The 22,211-nt window shown below is 29.3% G+C and overlaps 1 protein-coding gene and 1 long non-coding RNA gene across 3 annotated transcripts in view; both read left to right on the top strand.

Annotated features, from left to right (window-relative positions):
* LOC135265282 (uncharacterized) overlaps positions 1–14,354 on the top strand; it is a 362,501-nt gene extending 348,147 nt beyond the window's left edge. The window contains exons 2-3 of the long non-coding RNA XR_010332880.1: positions 12,691–13,651; positions 14,238–14,354. This is a non-coding gene — a long non-coding RNA (uncharacterized LOC135265282). The remainder of the gene's footprint in view (positions 1–12,690; positions 13,652–14,237) is intronic.
* The window catches only part of cmpy (crimpy), a 62,182-nt gene extending 41,173 nt beyond the window's left edge, over positions 1–21,009 (top strand). Inside the window, exon 3 of one of the 2 annotated variants that reach the window (XM_008193117.3) lies at positions 20,647–21,009. The gene's annotated coding sequence lies outside the window, so the exon portion shown is untranslated. The remainder of the gene's footprint in view (positions 1–20,646) is intronic. The other variant, XM_064354598.1, reaches the window with a different exon arrangement.
* Positions 21,010–22,211: the final 1,202 nt, after the last annotated feature.

Here is a 22,211-nt window from a genome sequence, read left to right as displayed (position 1 = left end):
TTTATACTGCACTCGCACTTAAAATATTTGAAAAATTGTTTCGAAAATGAAATAATTCAGCAATGGCTTTTTAACGAAATCTTTTTTAAAACGTGATGATTTTGTTCGTTTTATAGAGGACTCTGGATTAGGAGATGGAATGATATATAAAATTGAACGATTTTCTGTTTCCAAAAAATATAATACGACAGAGTAAAACTTTGAGCGTCATACCGTCTCGGCGCCAAATTGTTTTAAATTAATTTAAATTCAACCAATTCAATAATTACTTGTAAAAAAATATGGAAATGTTAAGCTTTGCATTCTTATTAGACTGAAAAGATATGACGACTAAAATTTTCACAAGAAACGCGGAAAAAAAATTAATTTAAAATTATATTAATAAAAGAATAATAAATAAAATTAATTAAAATTAAAATTTGGGCTTCGTCCCATATTTCTTAAAACGCCGCAAATACGGTTAAAGATACAAGAAAGTCACAAGAACGTCTAAAGATGCTTAAGAGGCAGATAATCATAGGTAGTAATTTTTTAATAATTGTTTCAACAAATACTTTTTTCCTGACTATGTATTAAGTTTTGAATTTAAAAGTCTCAATTGTTTGCGTTATTTTTTAAAGTTTTGAATTTAAAACTCTTACTTTTCCTTTGCAATTCTTGCTGATTAAATTAAAGTATTGTTTACTTTAATAAATTTGTATTAAGTTACGTTAAGCTCTGTAAGCTTCTATTTAGAAAAACCTTTAAATATTTCTTTACCTCTAAAATACTAAGAACCGGTTTACAGAACATTTTAATTGCAATTAAAATGTGAGCCGGTTAATTAAATTAAATTGACTTAATTAAACTATCATAAAATATTTAATACCTACTCATATTTTTTTTAGTTTTATTTACTTCAACAGACTTGTCGAACTTTAGAATATGATGTTTATTTACTTAATATTATATTTACTTCTGTTCTTTCCAGTTAAATAAACTCTCATCCAATAGTCGCCTTATTTGATTAAATTAGCAAATAGGTACAGCCACGATCAAAAAGAATGAGACTACTACGAACCAGGCTACATCAAAAGTCCGACTAAAATCTTTTAGGTCATAAATTTTAACAGGTTAGTTTACAAACTGTCCAGATAGTTTACGCAATATTCAGTTAGTTTATAAACCAACCAAAGGTACACATTAACCGTTTCACATCGAAAAAAATTGCAGCTGCGGTTTTAAGGGTCATTCTTTTTGGTCGTGACTGTACATTAATTTTACTTTGTTCATTGGACGAAAATTTAGCTATATAAATTTGAAGATTAACAAAACCTTGATACGAAAATCTTGATTTTTGAAAAAAAGGTTATTTAATAAATTTTAACAAGCAGGTTAGTTTACAAACTGTCCAGTTAGATTACAAACCTGCAAACGTACACATTAACCGTTTCACATCAAAAAGATTTGTAGCTTCAGTTTCAGGGGTGTCATTCTTTTTGGTCGTGACTGTACATTAATTTTACCTTGTTTGTTGGACGAAAATTTGGCTATATAAATTTAAAAGTTAACAAAACCTTGGTAACAAAAATTTTGATTTTTGTCAAAAGGTTATTTAATACAGTTCCATCAAACGCTTTTTGTATCACATTTTTGGAATCAACTTTCTTAAATATAGTTACAACAAAAGGTGTAGCTAGAGCTAGAAGTATCACAGCACTTTGAAGACAATAACCTGTTAACTGGTTGTCAAAGGTATTCGTATTTCTTACGTAAAATTTTAAGTGAACTTTACAAATAAAACAAAGAAAAAACTGAAGTTAAAGAATTCAAATTTTAAATTAATAAAAGAATACAATTTTAAAATATAACTTTACTTTCTTTACATTATAATTTTTTGTATTTCTTTTGAAGTATCAATTCAGGAGAGCCCAAGTGGGATGAATGCGGCCATTTCAGTAATTATAAAAAAGAAGACAAATACAGAGAACTCATAATTGATTTTTTTTAAAAGTACGAGTACGAGTACAAGTGAAAATAATTATGAGCAATTATCGATTAATTGTGTTAAAATTTCCTGATTTAACGACCGGGATGACTTAGGCTTTATGAAAATGAACCGTGTAAAAATTAACACATTTGTCGAAAAATTACACGAACTCAAGTCGTCAAGAAATTGTAATATTGGCTCTGCCCTTTGTGTCGTAATTGTATTATGGTAATCACAAAATATTTGTTAATATCGCGAATTTTTTTTCCATCATATAATGTAAAATCAACTTAAATTAACTATTAATTGTTTCAAAACAATAAAAACGCCAACGTCGCATTTTACCGAATTATTTTTTTAAATAAAGTTGATAAAATTGTAAAATAGTTGACATATTTGCCAATTCCCTGTCTTAGATAAATTTGTCTGTTTAACATAAGATTCAAAATGTCTGTATAATGATTCAAATTTTTTTTTTAATACCTTGTTAAATTAGCATAGTAAAATAATCCTGTACATCATCGAATAAAATATTTTCTATTCGTATTTTTTTAAACTTACATATTCTTTGTTGTTTTTATTTAATTAAATTCTTTCATTTCATAATTTAAAATGTTTTTAATTGTCTGCACCCCTTTTCCTAAAAATAACTGTTTCCGCAACATATCCGGAAAGCCTACGTTCAAGCACATGTATTCGTTCTGTAGTAAGAAAAATTACTCGGGCTCTTTTGTAAATAAAACTAGAAAATAACTAAAAAAATGAAAAATTTAAAAGCTTGCTACAGCGTTAAAATACGACAGTTTTTTTTTTAAATTCGTTGCTCTAAAAACGGTAAAGGAACAACTGCGTCCTCTGGCGACATTAACTGAACTATTGAGGTCAAGGATGTTTTATTAGTACGTCGTTTTGTTCCTAAGATAATAATCCGTAGTCTTTTGCAGAAGAATTTTGTAATAAAACAATAAAACTTATGATGTACGTGTTTTTCACTCAAGGAATGTGTATGGAAATCTGAGAATTTCTATTCTATCTATTTGGAAAAAAGAGAACAGTAGAGATAAAAACTTGTGGTCATTCTTATCCCACTTGAACAACAATTTATTGCTTTAATAATATTGTTTTAATTCTTTTATTGTTGTTAATGACTTTTTAATATAAAAGAATCGTTCTTACAACTTACTATTTGATTTTGTCATAGGAAAACAAAATGTTTGCAACGTTTTGATAAAGTAATTATAGTTTTAATAAAAAAATTGCACCTGTGGTTTGTTTAATAGAAATTATTATGAAACACTTTAATTGTTTTTTAAGTTGCTTAATCTGTTCGTTATGAAAACTAATTTTCTACAAAACTCTGAAACTGAACTAACACCCGCCAGGTTAAACAAAACGACTACATTCTATTACTTCACAGGTTAATAACTGAAACCAAATTATTGAACTTTCAGACCAACTGAAAGTTTACTTTATAATATGAGTAAGCTAATAGTTAGTGAAGTCAAAAGCTTTTATAAAATGTTTGCTACGTCCACCGCATCTCGTTTGAATTAGAAACCATATGATCAAGTGAAATTTAATAGAGTTTGAAATACTTGTGTGCTACTAAATACTTTATCCTAGTTTGTTTTTTATTTAAACGGGAAGGTCAACAGCCAGAAAAATGTACTTAGGTAGATGGCAGATCATCAAAACTAAAACTATTTCGTTCGATCTTAATTAAGTTTGAAATTTTTGACTTTTTGGGTTTTGAGTAATGACGGCACCAACAATTTTTTTAATGGATCCAAATACCTAATTTTTTAGCGGTATCGATATGTCTTTTAATGGTTGAAAGAGTAAAACCAAAAAATTAAATGTAACCTAACAATGTTTTCGAAAAAAAAATTAAAAAGTGAAAAAATGCAAATCATAATATTAAGAAAAAACAAACAAAATATTTAATTATATTTAAGTGGACAAATCTATTTTATTGTACAGTCCAGAATTGTTTTGTAATGAAAGCATGTACAATTCCCCACTGATATTTTTTGAATCTTGTCTATTCAAGAGAAAAGCGAAAATATTGGTTTCTCTTTTAAACTGAACAAATATCTAATTGTATTGCCACAAAAAATACTTTTAACCAAAAAAGTTAATAAGCTATTGTTTGAAACTTACAAATAAGAAATCTGTATGTTTGTTTTTGTGTTGATGTTAAAATTTACATTGTTACGTATCATTTAATATTCAGGTATTGTCACTTCGACAGTTAAAATATTATGAAAATTATTATGTTCGAGCAATTTTGCCAAAACGAAATATTCGAAGTTTTAATCAGATTATTCCATAATTTCGCCCCTCACTGTGTTAGATGCTGTTTTAAGTAAAAAAAATCAATAAAGACAACCAGGAAAAAAGCAGCACCTGAGCTAATGGGGCATTTTAATTTTTTTATTTTTTATATTCACTTAGATACTTCAGACTTTAAATAACTTCATATAAAACAACACTTTGGCCCTTGTTTGTTAATGAATTATAAAATTCTTTGTTGGAGGTCTAGAGGAATTTCCTACCTTATCAGACATGTAAATACATTAATGTAATATCTACATTACATACATTAAACTAAAATCACATCAAAAGAGTAAAACTTTACTTGTATAATTTATCTTCTAATTAACTAAAAGGATCGTTAACTACGTTTTTAGTCAAATGTGCTAAAGTAAGTGAATAACGAGGATCATTTTTTAGCTTAAAACAACAATTTAGGAAAAAACCGACACTGCTTGTTAGGTAAAATAAAATGTACTTGAATTTTTTATTATTTTCAGGATACCATTCTGTTAGCTTAAAAAAACTTCATGTTTCACAATATAATGACATCAATTTTGCTTCAAGAAATAAGATGTGAAATATATACAGGTGTTCCGTCTAAACCGCACATTAGAAGCATTGGTAGTTCTAATAATGATAGTCATCTGAAAATTTACTTACGATCATAATCTAGGTCCTGCTAAATAAAAATATTTTGAAGATGGTGACACTTCCGGTTATACCGGAAGTCGCTATCAACCTTCTTAATTTAAATGGAAAGCTATATTTTTTAATGCGTTTTTAGATTACTAGAGTTATTTTAAGGTAGATTTTGTAAGCTTTTCCTATAGCTACATTTAGCCGTTTACGAAATATTTAGAGTTTTTATTTTTTTTTAAATTTGCACCTTCCAGTTTAAAAATCGATAACTCTGCAATTTTTAAAGATTTGGAACTATTTTTTAGCTCATTTAAGAGAGGAAGCCTAGATCTTTCCTTTGGTGTTTTTAAATTTCTAAAAAAGAATAAAAAGCCCCAAATGTTTAAAGTTAAGTTTACAGAACTTTAAGCATCCATAACTAAATGTTTCCAAATGAAATGCCACAAGTTTTATTTTATTAAATCGTAAAGAATTAAATTCTGCATCGATCTGCATTAGTGTTCCCTATACTTAAGTTTAATAATTTTCAAGTTACAAAAATTTTTGGTTGGTATTGAGAAATTCATTAGCCTTAAAATGTAAGAAAGTAAAGTTTTTCCAATCAACATTCAATTAATTTATTTTGTTTTTACAGCACGGACAACACAATTTTGAACAGAGTTTGTCGTTTATTTATTCAGAAATGTTTTATGGCAAACTATGTAAAAATAGCTGTGGTTAGTAAGAAATTTTCTACAATGTCAAAAAAAAGAAACATAATTTGAAAATTATCACAGATAGGTATAGGGAATGCTAATGCAGGTCGATCCTCCATCTAGTAAAATAAAAATAGGGACATCCTATCTGAAAAAATTAAGTTATGGGTGTTTGAAGTTGTTCAAACTTAACCTTAAAATTTTTGGGTTCATTACCTTTTTTTCCAGTTTTGCACAGACTGGAGAACAGATATAGGTTTTCTCTACTAATTCTCCAAATATGATTTTGAAATCTCTAAAACTAAGCGAGTTATCGATTTTTTAAGTGACAGATGCAAATCCAAAAATTTCACGCGAACTGGACAACGAAAAAAATTTGACATCTTGAAATTCGATTATATTAGGGATAATTGTTCTCTTAGAAAGCATGATTGTAAATACATAATGATTTTTTTGGATGACAACTATTTGTGAAGATATTGACTTCTAAAAATTTGACGAAATATGAGATACAGAGTTTTTAGAAGCTTTTATTCAAAAAACTGATGCATACCAAAATATTTAAAATAGTGCTTTATACAGAAAATTCTCTGTTCTTTTTATTCTTTATTTATTCTTTTTTTTTTAATTTATTTTTATTTCAAAAAATGATTTATAATATCTAGATTTTACACTATAAGTCGCAAAATGGGATCTCTATTCTTTTAGGATATACTTACGCAAGAAGTTACGCTTGAGTACATTAAGTACTATATCTTTTAAACGAATAGAGATCCCATTTTGCGACTTATAGTGTAAACTCTATTTACTTTAAGCAATTTTTTTAAATAAAAATAACTTAAAAAAAATGGTCCAAGTTACTAAAATTCGGATTTGAAACTTCACTTCCGGTTTTCAATACGAAAAAAATTTCAAATTTCAAATTTGATTTTAGAGTTAAAAGAATTGTAAATTTTGTGTATAAGACACCATTTTAAATATTTTGTTATATATTGTTTAATTAGAATAACAGTTTACAAAAACGTTATACTTAATATTTGGTCAATTTTTAAAAGTCAATATTTTTTTAAACAAGTCGCTCACAATCAAAACCATTACGTATTTACATTCACACCTTTTAAGAGAACAATATTGTAACCGAATTTTAGGTTGTCACATTTTTTTGAGTTGTCCGCTTCACGTGAAATGTCCCAATTTTCAAAAAATTCTAAGTATCTCGAAAACGATTAAATTTGGGTATAGAAAAAAGTGATAAAAACTCCCTTAAAGTAACACAACTAATACAAAAACGCAGTGAAAAACATAGCTTTTCATTTAAAATAAGAAAATTGATAGCGCCTTCCGGTATAACCGGAAGTGCTACCATCTGAAAATAACGAGTGTTAATAATTGTTCTGGTCGTAGTTTGCTGTGGTTTTCTCTTTCTAGCATGAACGTAGGTTGCGTGATAAGTTCATATGGTTTGCTGTCAAGTGTCTAAATGTTGTCTTATTTTTACATTTAGGAGTTTTTTGATAAAAATCACATTGCAAATCATGATAATTGTATGCAGACGTTCAAGAATTTATTTTACAAGCTCAGTTGAATGTGTGAATTTTTGGTCTGACACTGACTGCACTGACAGCTGTCATCTGTCATTGTTTTGTAATGTTAACCGAGACATACGTTTTTTGTGACAATTGCGACACATAGGCGATCTGACGAGAACAATTATTGAACACTTGTTATTTTCATTGAGCATAATTCGACGGATTATGGCCGAGTACCAACTTTGAAATAAATATCTTTATTAGAACTTTCAATACTTCTAATGTGGGGTTTAGACCGAACAGCCTGTATAATACCAATAATCACGAGAATCTACAATACGTGTAAATATTTCCTAAGAGACAACTACGTGCTTACTTACTCATTACAGGTTTCTCTTGTCCTAATTGGAAAATCAATGTTTAGTCTAGCTCGAAACGCAAAATGGTATTTTAAAGAAAGATTTACGATAATTCAACAATAGAAACAATCAGAGCGAGTACCTAAGAGTAACAATTCAACTTCCAACTTATCGAATTCCTCTCTGCATCGCGACGTCAAGAGAGTATTCAGACATTTGTATCGCAATACGAATGTTTTGCACTAGTCGCTTTTTGTGCAGATTGCTTCTTAGTCCACGTTTGCTCCGAATGATCTTCGAACGGTGGGATTTCCCTATTCCTCCGAGACCTGGAAAAGTTTCGAGCAAAGAAATGTATTTCTAATACAATTTTCTTATTTCATGTACAAGAAAATTAAAAGATTTTTGTTTGTGACAGCAACATTTGCAAAATAAGGTTTTCTTTGCCTCTTTGTAATACATTATTGTCACATTTGTATTGAATGCGAATAACAGACTGACTCGTTTGTGTTTCACTTACTTTGCAATAATAAGAAATTCGGTGTCGACGAAATAATGATGGAATTTATTATCGCTTTAGAACTCTAAACATTTCCAGTTCCAAAATAAGATCTTTTGTAAAACTCACTACAATACTGTTCACAAAAGACACGCTAATGAGATGCTATTGTAACTGATAAAATAAACTTTTACTCGTGATTTATTTTATTAAGGGAAACGGCTCGTTTAAAAACTTCAATGCACATCAGCATGTTCTAGTAATAATATTTACCTAAAAATTTTGTATAAATTTGTGCGAAACTAATTATGACTCACTGTCTTTAATTTTAAAAATAGAAAAGTTTTGTGAAGATTTTTGTTAGTAAACATTTCTAACTCAATTACGTTTCATTGGTAAATTTCCATTTTCTTCTGATTAAAGATCAAGTCTACAACATTATTAATAATTATTACAAAATTCAATGTTGCTATGTTTTAACTGAGAATTAAATTTATCTCTCTGTTAGGTATATGTTGCCAAAAACTGGACCTTATCCCTTAATAATTTAAATACTCATGTTAAAAAAAGATTTGAAAAATTAATTTAAAATATGTTTCAAATTCATCATTTTTAACATTTTATCAAATCATTTATAAGCAAATTTTTGGCTGCCCAATAGGTTTACCAGTTAGTTTTGTTATTACTAACATTACAGACTGAACCAAAAGTAACACACAAAATTCATGTTTTTGTGTTTAGTCATCTTAAAACAATTCTCGTACATGTTAATTTTATTATTTTAAATGCTACATTTTTTACATTCTAGTCACATGTCATTTGTTCTTGTCATTTTTGGGTTCATTAACTTTTTTTACAGTTTTGCACAGACTGGAGAACAAATATAGGTTTTCTCTATTAATTGTCCAAATATGATTTTGAAATCTCTAAAACTAAGCGAGTTACCGATTTTTTAAGTGACAGATGCAAATCCAAAAATTTCACGCGAACTGGACAACGAAAAAATTTGACATCTTGAATGTCTCTTAGAAAGCATGATTGTAAATACATAATGATTTTTTTATATGACACTTATTTGTAAATATATTGACTTCTAAAAGTTTGACGAAATATGAGACACAGAGTTTTTGAAAGCCTTTATTCAAAAAACTAATGCATACCAAAATATTTAAAATAGTGCTTTATACAGAAAATTCTCTGTTCTTTTTGATTCTGAAATCAGATTTGGAATTTGAAATTTTTTTTCGTGTAGAAAACCGGAAGTGAGGTTTCAAATCCGAATTTTGCTAACTTGGACCATTTTTTTTAAATTAATTTTTATTTCAAAAAATTATTTTAAATGCTACATTTTTTACATTCTAGTCACATGTCATTTGTTCTTGAGTTATGATTATTTTTAGTTTTTTTAAATGGCAACTTACACCTTTGTTCATTGTTTTAGATAGTAAGAATGATTTCATTTTTTTAAATGCTACATTTTTTACTTTCTAGTGACATGTCATTATGATGCCATTTGTTCTTGAGTTATGACGTGATTTTTATTTTTTTAAAATGACAACTGACACATTTGTTCATTGTTTTAGATATTGAGAAGAATTAATAAGGTAATAAAAATAAGAATTAAAGTTATAAGAACGAAAATAAAGTTTTTTGTGTAATACTCTTAATAACTTTTATAAATTTTTAATTTTCTTTTTTCTTTTTTTTAATGTTTTTGCTTTTTTTGGATTTTCACATACTTAGCAGAACGAAAAAAAAGGGTACTACCTAAAACACAAATTAGGATGTCAGTTGCCATTAAAAGGATAAAAATGACGTCATTACTCAATAACGCATGACGTTTGGAATGATAGCTTTTAAAAAATAAAATCGACTTCTTCAAAGATTTTTTTTAAAAGACTCGTAACAAAGATTTGAATTGTTACGTTACTTTTGGATCAGTCTGTATAGTTTTATATAAACTGTAAACTACTGTTTACAATAAGTTATAAGATATGTTGATAACTGCATTGCCAGTAGATAAAGTAACTCATGTTCTAGAATTATTTAATATTATTTTCATCCTAGACATAAATTTACAGTTGAAAGTTCTACTAATATGCATTAATTTTTTTGACATCACTTTAATTTTTAGTAATAATATTATTGTTTTTGACTTTTATTATAAAGAAATAGCTTTTAATAAATAATATTTAAATTTTATGTTCTACCATACAATCCACATCATCAGAAAATGCCGATTATAAATCATAATTCTCATTTGATTCTGATTTGTATTTAGTAAAATTAAAGAAACAAATAAAAAAAGTCGTAATTATAATGACTGCAAGAATTGCTATACAGAGTGTCCTTTTTCGAAGTCCACGAGGTCGGTTTAATTAGAGCAAAGTTGCGCATTTTTATGTTGAACAATTTCTGAATAAACAATTAATGTGTCAGGTTTAATTTTTGAATTATTAAGAAATATAAAAATTTTGTATTTTTTTTTTGTTTTTTTTTAAGGCGAAAACCAAAAGAGATAGATGTTTTTAAGTTAGACATTTTTCAGGCACTTTTTTTACTTGAAATCTAAATCTGTTATTGCCTTTTCCAAGGCGTTCTTAAAGTCGCAGTTACATCATTCAACTTTGTTTTTTCTTATGGGCGCTATATTTGATACTTCTGTTTTTGAAAAGTCTTTTTGTTTATGATTACAATAATGTATCACATTTATGATCGAATTTTACATGCTGATTAAAATTAAGAAAAATTGCAGAGTGCTTTGAAAAAAACGTCAAAGATGTTGTTTAACAAACTAGATTTTGACAGTTCTATCAAATATGCGAGCAGAAGTTTTATAATTTTATCTTGTTTTGTTATGCGAAGAATAAAATTCAAGTTTATCATGTCGTTTAGTTTTTAAATAAGTAAATGTGAATCTACCAGATCCAAATTTAATGAATCTTCTAAGATCTAATTTGTTTAAAAACAAAATTGTTGACGTTTTTTCCAAAGCACACTTCGTAAAAATGTTTTTTTTTCCATTTTGATCGGCATGTAAGATTCGATCATAACATGTGATACATCGTTGTAATCAGGACTAAAAATACTTTTCAAAAATACAAAAAGCGAACATGGCTTTCGTACGAGTAAGAAAAACCAAAGTTGAATGTAGTAACTCTGACATCAAGAACGCATACTACGAGTATGACAGATTTAGATTCCTTATACAAAATGCCTGAAGAATGTCCAAATTATGAACTTCTAGTTTTTTTGGTTTTTGCTTGAAAAAATAAAAACGAAAATTACAAATATCTTTTTTTTTTCAATAGTTTAAAAACTAAAAATGACATCAAATTTTCTTGGAGATAATTGTTCAGCATAAAAATGCGCAACTTTGCCCTTGCGCCAATACCTATATTAACAATAGAACTAAACAACATAAATATTACTTGTCGAATGCCAATATAGGAGATTCAGACCTTGTTAAACACTTTGTTAAAACTGGACTTTCTTTTAATTATAAATAACATCAATATAACACAACATCAATTTTTTACAGCGAACCGAATAGTGTCAAAAGATTAATTTTAGATAATTTATGTATCACATGTTTTAAAACTATGTGAATATTCAAACCGACCTAGAAAAAAATAGGTAACATTTTTAAAAATACGGTCATTCTTAACTATTTTATATTTATTTATATAATTTTTAGTATACCTAATATTTTCGTATTGTTTTGACCATTAGTTTGTAACTATACCTTAACAGTTTTATTATTTAAATTTTCGAGGTGCACTTGTGTAGTGGGATGATCACAGTTTTTTCTTTTTGTCTGACTATTCTTTACCCTTTAGATTTTCTTATTTTATTGAATTTTGTAATATATTATTAATAACGTTGTAGACTTGCTCTTTAATTTAAAAAAAAATATGAAAATTTACTATACAAATACATACATGTAATAAAAATAATTTGTTAAATACTAAATTTATTAACCAATGATGTGTTTGTGTTTGTGAATCACATTAGTTTGTGCGTAACTATATAAAAATTATAATAAACAAATTATATGAACTTCAATCCTGACAAAAGCAGAACGAAGGCGTAAATTTGGTGAGTGTGGTTCTCACAGAGTATTTGTAGTCAATATTAGTAATGTAGTAAAAATTAGAACGCGTACTATGCCATGTATCATGAACTCCGATCACGTGTTATTATAAACCAGGATTAGGGATGGTTACGTCCAACCCCTATTGCACAATCTGGTAGAGTGAGTTATCATTAGGCCAGGGTCAGATTGGTGGATTCCAATCTATTGCACGATCTGGTTGTAATGTTATGAGGTGTGTCCCGGATGGAGTCAGGGTAGTGACTGCCATCCGAAGACCAGGATTAGGGAGACTGTAAAGTTGACCTATTGCACAATCTGGTGGAGGTATCCAATACTAATCAAGGGATGGTGGATTCCACCCTATTGCACGATTGAGTATTGAAGGAGCTGCAAGATCAGGTCGGCGTGGAGGCTAACCAGGTGGGGTTTAGCGGGCTGACCATTGCACGATTTGTACAGTTCAGTGTGAGAGATCTGGTTATACATGGTTCCTAAGAGTTGTTCTTAAGTTAATGTTAATTTACCTTTAATGTTAAGTCTTGTAGTTGTTGACATAAATACTCAACAACCCTTTTTACTTCATTACAGAATGAAGTCTGAGCTGGTTGGTCTATCCGCTGGAACGGCCTGACGAAAGAACTTCCTGACTTGTGATTTGAATTATTATTGACAATGTAATTAACGCCCCAAATAAAAATATCTATATTACAAATTATCAGAAGTGGGATAGACCAAGACCAGACACCAGATAAAGAATTGAAGTTCGTATTAGTAGAGATTTCCGTTCTGTTATTATTCTCGTTTAATAATTTTAAAGTGAATTTGAAATTTGAAAAATTAAATTGACAGTGTCATTAAATTATATTTGAGTGATGGACTAAAATTGTTATAAGTGAGATGGAAAGAGGTGTTTCAAAACAAAGGTTCAAAGTGTATTGAAAACTATGTTTATTATTATTATAAGAAATTATCAATGTTGAATGAATTAGAAATCTTTGGAAGACGAGCTGTTTCGTGTATTATCGGGGGATGTATTAGTGAGAACTAGTGCTAAAGCAGGCCAGTATGAAAGTCCGGAAATGCTCTTATGTTATCTTAGCAGTTTGACGGAAACGCAAATTTTGAATACCGAATTTCAGCGCAAGTCACAGGAGACCGTTATTTGTTACAATTGTAATAAGCCAGGGCATAAATTTAGATACTGTAAAATGCGAAATTAAAATGTTGCACATTCGTTCGTTGTTATTATTGGACGGTATCGGTCATATTTCGAAAAAAAAAAAAAACTGAAAATTACATTGGTTTAAAATTTAAAATAGAAAATTTTATCAAAATATTTTTGGATGAAGAGTAAAAGACGTCTCGGGACGAGCCGAATTTCAGGATGGCCGAATGTAATAAAAATAATTTGTTAAATACTAAATTTATTAACCAATGATGTGTTTGTGTTTGTGAATCACATTAGTTTGTGCGTAACTATATAAAAATTATAATAAACAAATTATATGAACTTCAATCCTGACAAAAGCAGAACGAAGGCGTAAATTTGGTGAGTGTGGTTCTCACAGAGTATTTGTAGTCAATATTAGTAATGTAGTAAAAATTAGAACGCGTACTATGCCATGTATCATGAACTCCGATCACGTGTTATTATAAACCAGGATTAGGGATGGTTACGTCCAACCCCTATTGCACAATCTGGTAGAGTGAGTTATCATTAGGCCAGGGTCAGATTGGTGGATTCCAATCTATTGCACGATCTGGTTGTAATGTTATGAGGTGTGTCCCGGATGGAGTCAGGGTAGTGACTGCCATCCGAAGACCAGGATTAGGGAGACTGTAAAGTTGACCTATTGCACAATCTGGTGGAGGTATCCAATACTAATCAAGGGATGGTGGATTCCACCCTATTGCACGATTGAGTATTGAAGGAGCTGCAAGATCAGGTCGGCGTGGAGGCTAACCAGGTGGGGTTTAGCGGGCTGACCATTGCACGATTTGTACAGTTCAGTGTGAGAGATCTGGTTATACATGGTTCCTAAGAGTTGTTCTTAAGTTAATGTTAATTTACCTTTAATGTTAAGTCTTGTAGTTGTTGACATAAATACTCAACAACCCTTTTTACTTCATTACAGAATGAAGTCTGAGCTGGTTGGTCTATCCGCTGGAACGGCCTGACGAAAGAACTTCCTGACTTGTGATTTGAATTATTATTGACAATGTAATTAACGCCCCAAATAAAAATATCTATATTACATACAAATGATTATGGACTCTGTCTTATTTGTTATCTCTTGATGTTTTGTTAGTAGTAAATTATAGGTGAAAATTGTGTTTCGAACGAAAAAAAATCACAGTCGACAAAAATTGAAAAGGAATCCGTTTTGCAATAGCACTGAATAGATCCGCATCTGGTGTATTTCGTCCACTGATCAGAGCTTTTATTCTCTTTCAATTTTCAATAAAAACTTTCGTCGCAGTGTCTGCAGGAGCAAGAATCGCACCGCTTAAGCTGAATAAATAAAAAAGCATTGCGTCCAGGTGGATTTCAATCCTTTTCCTACAATAAAGCTAATTTGCTTCGATTCTGACCCCTATCGAGCGAAGTTTTAAAGCGGAAAATTGAAACTGTGACGCTGGAACAGACCATGTGGAAATAACTCCTAAAACGCAACGCTGAAGAATTTACTTTAGTGATAGAAATTTCGACAACAACAAGTTTTAAAATTACTGCAAATTTATTTTTGCTGCAGTAATTATAAACTGTCACTTTTCCCGGCAGAGTTTTTCACTTGTGGTTGTATATTTGATTAAGAAGTTTCAGATAAATAAGAAAAATCTAAACTACTCTCGAGTGAAACAAATCTACTACTTTGTACTTTAACTAAATAACACGTTGTGGTTGACTGAAGAATTTAAATAACGAAATAAACAAAATCTAATTATCTTGAGAGCTTTTTTAAATTTAATTTAGATTTGTTTCGATGAATTAAACTAGTCTAAAGTTTTATTTTTACAAACCTGCATCCTTTATCAAGTAATGGCAGATTAATATTAATTATTTACTTTATCGAACCACGGCATAATTTAATCTTTGTATTTTGAAGTCTCCTTACGTTCTTTCTTCTATAAAATGTTAATGTCCTCTTTGAATTGACTTAACTTTTTTCATACAAAGGAAAAATGTGAAACATTTTTTCTGAAAGACCATTACGCTCTAAAAAGTTGCATCTATTAAGTTTTTATTAAAGCAATAATTTTATTCACTCGTTCGTGAGCAACGTTAGATATTTGAACATATTCCTGCATTTGAATTCTTGAAAACCTGTTTAGATAAGAAGGGCTATTGTACTCGTCTCGACTACATATGCATTTGTGATAAACAGATTTGCAACATTTTCTGATAACATTGCAAGCGTGGATGATATTGATTTGGGCGCTTTTCACATTTTTCAGATAAAATTAGAATTATTATTCTAAATATAGTCCTCGTTTAATATTATTTTTTTTCAATTACTCTCTCGTGGTGCCCACGAGTAATTTTCCTATATTTAAGAAAGAGGAACATCATAAGCTCGCAATTTTACGCAAAATTTAACTCTAAATTTTTATCTTTTTTACATTCACTGCGTACGCTGTATCTACATTAGATGATTTAATACGAACACAGTTTATGTCGTTTTATTTTTATAGGCAGTTTTCTCGAATAACGTACAATTTATTTGATAAGGATGAGATGAATGAAATGAGAAATTAAAAGCATGACTGTAAAATAAAAAAGAAAAATACGTGTAGTAACAGTTTACATAGCAAAAATTGTATCTTTAAGTAAAACCTCACAAGATCAGTTGCAGTTGAGTTTTTGGAAATGAGTGTTCTTCAGTGTCATTTCCACCTTTAGTTCAATAATGAAAAATGAAACAGTTTTGAAAAAAAAGCTACCAAGACATTATTGAAAATGTAAATGTTAAAAATGCAATAAAGGATAAAAGTACTTAATAGTGCTTTAAGTTTACAATTTTTTTAGGACGACTTATAAAAATTAGAACTTTTTTAAGGTAAACTTATTAAAAAAATATAAAATTTGGTTAACTATCAAATTTTAGAAGTGACTTTTTACTATCCAACAAAACTTTATTAAAAAATTAATCCCAGCGCTTTGTTGAAATTTACAAATTTCAGTTTTTAGCGAAGTACTACAAATAAAAAAAGTGTCTTTCACAACATAAGATAATTTATAATAAGTTTTTGCATGTTGGTTGAATTAATACAAATGTGTATATTTCCAAAATTTTAGAAATAAAACAGACTACTATCTTTTAAAAAATCAAATATTTTTACATAATTTAACCTTATTTTACCAAAACACTCTGTGGCACATTATTAGCTTTTCCAATAATCTATAATTTACAGAAATGTTATTCTAGACTTGGTTAAAATAGACTTATAAAAATTATAATCTTTACTTAAGTATTTTTGATAAAATCAAAATAAAAAAAATGTAATTTGATAATGTAAATTTTTTTGTATAACATTTTGTTATAACAGTAAACCATACAAATGTCCTCTATTTTGCAAAAATAGCGTTAAAAAATTGCACAGTAGGTCACCTAAATATTCTCTATCTCACAAGATTTTACTAAATCAGGAACTATATTTCAAATTTAAAATTAGTAATTTTCGCGCACAAATTATGAAATTTAAACAAGTAAGAGTGTCTAAGAATGGAGTTTGGCTCACAATCAAAGACTTCAAAAAAAATCGCAATGGATCATTGTCAAAAAGTTGAAAATTTCATTTTTCAAATAGTAATAAAAATTGTAATTAGTTAATAGTTAATTTAAATAGAGATCTAAGTTTTTTTATTGTCTTTGTGAATTATTCGAGAGTTTTTATGGGTTCAGCCGTTTTCAAGATATTTACGGATATTAATTTTCTTTCTTTGTACTTGCATCTAATTTATTATTGTTATTTTTTTATTATTTCTAATTATTTTGAGATCGTATTTGGGCATTTTGAAGACAAAATCATTACCTTTTCGCTACCATTTTGCAGATTTTGAACAGAGTGACAATGCCCTAATTTTAAAGGTTACGTTTGAAGAACTTCAATTACCTACACATAATTCAATTCTTGACACGTAAAAAATGTCTTATGTTTAAACAAAGATTTAATTAATTTGCATCGATTTGTATCAACACTCCCTATACCTATGTTTTTTTTGTTGATTCTATGTTCTATGCGAAAAAAGTTATGAATAACTTTTTTTAATTGACATAACTTTCTCAATTTTAACAAAAATAATTTGAAATTTGTTATTCACTTTGTAAAATAAAAACTGGGTTACGTTATTTGAAAAAAAAATGAGTTACAGGTACTTGAAGTCACCAAATATGAACCCGCCTATAAAGTTAGGTTTTGTAACTAGGATTTCGGAAATTTGCAAACACTGAAGGAAGTCAAACCAGAGTCATTTTAGAAATTTTAACAATAGCGCGTGTTCTGTAATGAAACCCTTAATCGTTGTTGCTATAGCAGTAACCAATAAAAATGCTAGATTTGCGATTTTAACCAGTATGAAATTTTACCAACCCGTTAAAAAAGTTGAAGAATATTGAAATGCCTGACATTTTTCACTAGCTTCAATAGTTTCGCCGCAATCGGCGTTTGAAAAGTGAAAAATAGTAAAAAATTTCAAGTTGATTTTTGCCTTTTTCCCTGAAACTAAAAAACTTATCTATTTCTATCTCCTTGTGAAAACCTGGAGCCGCTCTAGGCAATGATTTCTGTAAGAGAGAGATTTTTGCTAATTTATTTGAAAATTCATAACTTGAAAACTAAAAATTCTGGATCAAAACGGTTTAGTTCAGTGAATTCTATGGTCATTCTACTCCCCAACGTATTTGAATTTTGAAATTTATGCCTAACATTTATTTCAATTTATTTCATTTATTTCATTTATTTCTCACTTATTCACCTCCAATATTTTTTGAGTTCGCTTAAGCAAAATTGTAGACTTTTCTGTCTTTAAAAAAATTTTAGAAATTGAAGCTTTTTAAACAAACATTCAATGAATTTATTTTGTTTTTAGGGTATAGATAGCACAATTTTGAAAGGAGTTTATGGTTTAAGTTTAATCAGAACTATTTTTATGACAAACTATGCAAAAATAACTGTGATTAGTAAGAAGTTTCCTACAATGCCTAAAAAACCAACATAACTTGAAAATTATCACAGATTGGTATAGGGAATACTAATGCTGATCAATGCAAAACAAAATTCTCTTCTATCTAGTAAAATAAAAATTGGGACATCCCGTTTAAATTAAATTATGGGTACTTGAGATTGTCTAAACTTAACCTTAAACATTTTGGTTTATTAGCTTTATTTACAATTATGATTACACTGGAGAACAGATATAGGCCTTCTTTTTTAATTCTCCAAATATGATTCTGAAATCTCTACAACTAAGCGAGTTACCGATTTTTCAATTGACAAAAAGTTTTCAAAAAATCCTAAATATCTCAAAAACGCTTGAACTTAGGTATAGGAAAAGCTGATAAAAACTCCCTTAAAATAATTCAGTTAATTCAAAAACACAGTGAAAAACATAGTTTTCCATTGAAAATAAGAAAGTTAATAGCGACTTCCGATATAACCGGAAGTACTGCCATCTTGAATATATTTTCATTGAGCAGAACTCAACGGATTATAACTGAGTATCAACTTTCAGTTTTATGCCCCGCTTTACATTTATACGTCTCTCAATCTCTTATTTTTGTTTACGTGTTGTTGACCCTCTTTTGCAGATATTTTAACACAAACTTTTTAAATAAATCAACATTACAAATTATATAATTGCAATAATTCACCTAAAACGCAAATACATTCAGTTCCATATTCGGAAAATTAACTTGAAATTAGCAAATTAGCTACGTTTTTTCAAATTAATTCTCTAATTTTTTTTCACCAGATCCCATCAAAAGATGCCGGGCGTATAAGTTGATTCTACAATTTTAAAATTGTTTTTACCTTTTTTGCGACTTTCAGCACGTTTTTGACCGAAAAGGACATAATTTCTCCAAAAATCACCAAATTTGTGTAATTTCTTGTCAAAAATAGTGGACGTGCGGAAATCCTACTGGATTCGCAGTGGCCATGATTTTTATTAACAATGTTTTTCGGGACTTTATTAAACAAACTCAGTTAACTAAAAATTTTTAGAGATAAATTAAATATTTTCGTTTAATTTTGTTTATAATTTAAGAAGTAAGTCATCTAAGGATTCAACGCTAATGTTTAAAGTTATGTTTCATTTTTACGTTCATCTCTTTTTCTCTCAAAACAAAAAATATTTTCTCTTTATTAGGATGTGCTCTTACGTTTACAATTTGGCGCCTCTACGTACTTTTACCTTTTGTCGCATTATTTTCTTATTTCTGTGAGTTTTATGCTCCGCTTTACGTTTATACGTCTGTGTGTTCTCTCAATCTCTTATTTTTGTTTACGTGTTGTTCCCTTACCTTTTCTACACTTTTTCTCATAGAAAAATTGTTACACCTGATCCGGGTTCGAACCCCCGACCTCCCCCGTCGAAAGTGGCGCTTATACCACTAGGCCACCAGGCCCCAGGTACTTTCCGTCTTTAGCAGATATTTTAACACAAACTTTTTAAATAAACCAACATTACAATCTATACAATATTTAATTAATTGAAACCAAATATTTTACTATTCAAAAACTTTTTCAGTCTCATTATTACTCGTGGGCCACCCTGTATAGAAAAGTTGTGCTTGATGAGTTTTATTACGTTGTAATTAACTCATGTACGTATATTTCTGATACACCCGGTATACGTCATTCCAACTTGTAAAACACAATTAGAATACACTGTTGTTTATTGCATTAATAATAGTCGCATTCTAATCGAAACTGTAATAATAACTGTTTACCAAAGAAATATTTTCTTCAGAAAAGCTTAGGATTTAGGACCCAACCGCTATTAGCTATTCATAAAAAAGAAAGCACTTATTTCGTTTTAAAGTTATAAAACTTAACCAAGGAAATTTCCACGAACATCAATTAGTGGTAAGAAATGAGAAGCGCTGGTCGCTCAACCGCAGAGAAGTCAGTCCCAAGTCTCGCACTGCATTGCCATTAATTTTCCCAGGATTAAATTTCTTCAGGACCTAGACTGGGGATTTGTGTTAAACTATTCGTAATACCGAAAATATTAATTGGATGCAGGGCAAAACCTTCTGCCAGACATTGGAAAACAATTTTTCCAATTTTCTAAATCAGCAAAAAAGAAAAATATCTCTGCCAAGTTCCTCCAAGGTTGTAATAAACGTTTGTTTGGTATCGATTTTCGCACCGAAGATTCTCCAATGCGTCAAAGTTTTTCGTGGAATTAGCACTGAAAAAATAAAATATCGTATTTACGAGCACTAATTTGTCCTTGCTCGTAACTCGTAACTTTATAAATATAAGTTATAACACCATCCGTTCACAGTTTTATGCCTTCACTATTTTTTTTTCTTTCTGTTTGTTGCAGCACGAAGACCGTGATTGGAAAATACGAGCTGACATGAACTCGAACAGTGAAAAATTCAAAGGCAATGGATGGCTGAAGTTAAGAACTGCAATATGAAAACAAAATAAAAGTGTATAGTGTAATTCAAGATGGAGAAGTTTCGGAGGGAAACATAAACGAAATGACAATGAGAGAGACTATGGACTCAGTTTTAGTTTATTGCTACTTGTGACTGCAGAACGGCAAGATCATCGTGTAAATTTGTGACAATACATTTAGTATTTAAAGCAAATCAAAACATTGTAAGTAAATTATTAAATTTGGTAGCGTTTGTGTTTGTGGATATGTAATCAATAAATTGTTTTATTTATTTATCCGGGGTTTTAATTCAATTATCGATCGGAGAATTCATTAGAGAACAGACTTAAGGCGTGCCTGTAACTAGCGGATCTCGTGAATATTAACAACTTCCAAACATATCCCTTTTTGTGTAAGTAATGCGAAAGCATGAGATTTGATTAAATTTTCCAGAATTCTATTAAAATATTGATTTTATAATTTTCCGAATTCCGGCCAAACTAAATGCGGCTAAATTATACATAGAAAACTTAATTAGTTTTCAGGTATAATGCAAAAGTTCCGCGCTAATTTCCAGCTCGATTTCAGGACTGTTGGAACTGAAACATTTGCGGAACGTTATCCACTACTGTTAGCTTTCATCATTACACCGCCTAAATGAGATTTCTAACCTTTATGTCAACATAAAACGGGAATCAATTGATGTGCTCTTTTCAGCAGAATTACTGATTGGTGCCAGTACAAGGTATAAAAGTGGACAACATTCATTTTGGGTGGATGCTCGAATAGAGTGGTGCGTTGTAATAAAACTCGACAGTCAATTAAGCAAAGAACTTAATTTGTGCTCTAATAACTATAAAACTTTGATCCGGATGGCTCTACTGAGCCAAACTGGGGTTCTATCTAAAATACTTGTTTTAAACGGCCGGTTAATAAAATTTACGTAGGGGATGCGTACGGATGGGTAAAGCTTCTCAAATTAATTTTATGTACGAGGACGGAAAAATCACGATCGACTTTTCTGGGGTCTCTTTAATCAACACAAAGTCTGTTTGAAATTGAAAATAAAAATTTGAAAATGTTTATTTTGACTCCTGTGTCTAGCATTTAAGCGTCACGATATTTTAAAACACTGTTTCGTTTTACATCTTAATTTATTTTTTAAGCCTTATACTATTAATAAACAGTTCATAAAGTAATGAAAAACTAAAACAAATTCAAAATTTGAAAATCTACTGAATTCCCCATAAATGTGGAACCAATCGTTTACAACTTTATGAAGAAATTTTGAAGTTCTGAGTAGAACTGAGTAGTCTGGCTTAAATGGCTTAAATAGGACAAATAAAAAATAAAAATTTGAAAATACAGCGTGGTTCAAAAAAGATGAGCCGTTTTGTGTCTGGAGCCATCTTTGTCAAAAAATTAAACACAGCCTCGTTCATTAATTAGCCTTAAAAATAAGATAAAAAAGATAAAAACAATTTACAATAGTGGTTTA

Source organism: Tribolium castaneum, chromosome 1 (assembly GCF_031307605.1).
Source record: "Tribolium castaneum strain GA2 chromosome 1, icTriCast1.1, whole genome shotgun sequence".
In the NCBI taxonomy this organism is placed as follows: Eukaryota; Metazoa; Arthropoda; class Insecta; order Coleoptera; family Tenebrionidae; genus Tribolium; species Tribolium castaneum.
The sequence above is the reverse complement of the archived record's forward strand: the minus strand, read 5'-3'. Positions and strand labels throughout refer to the sequence as shown.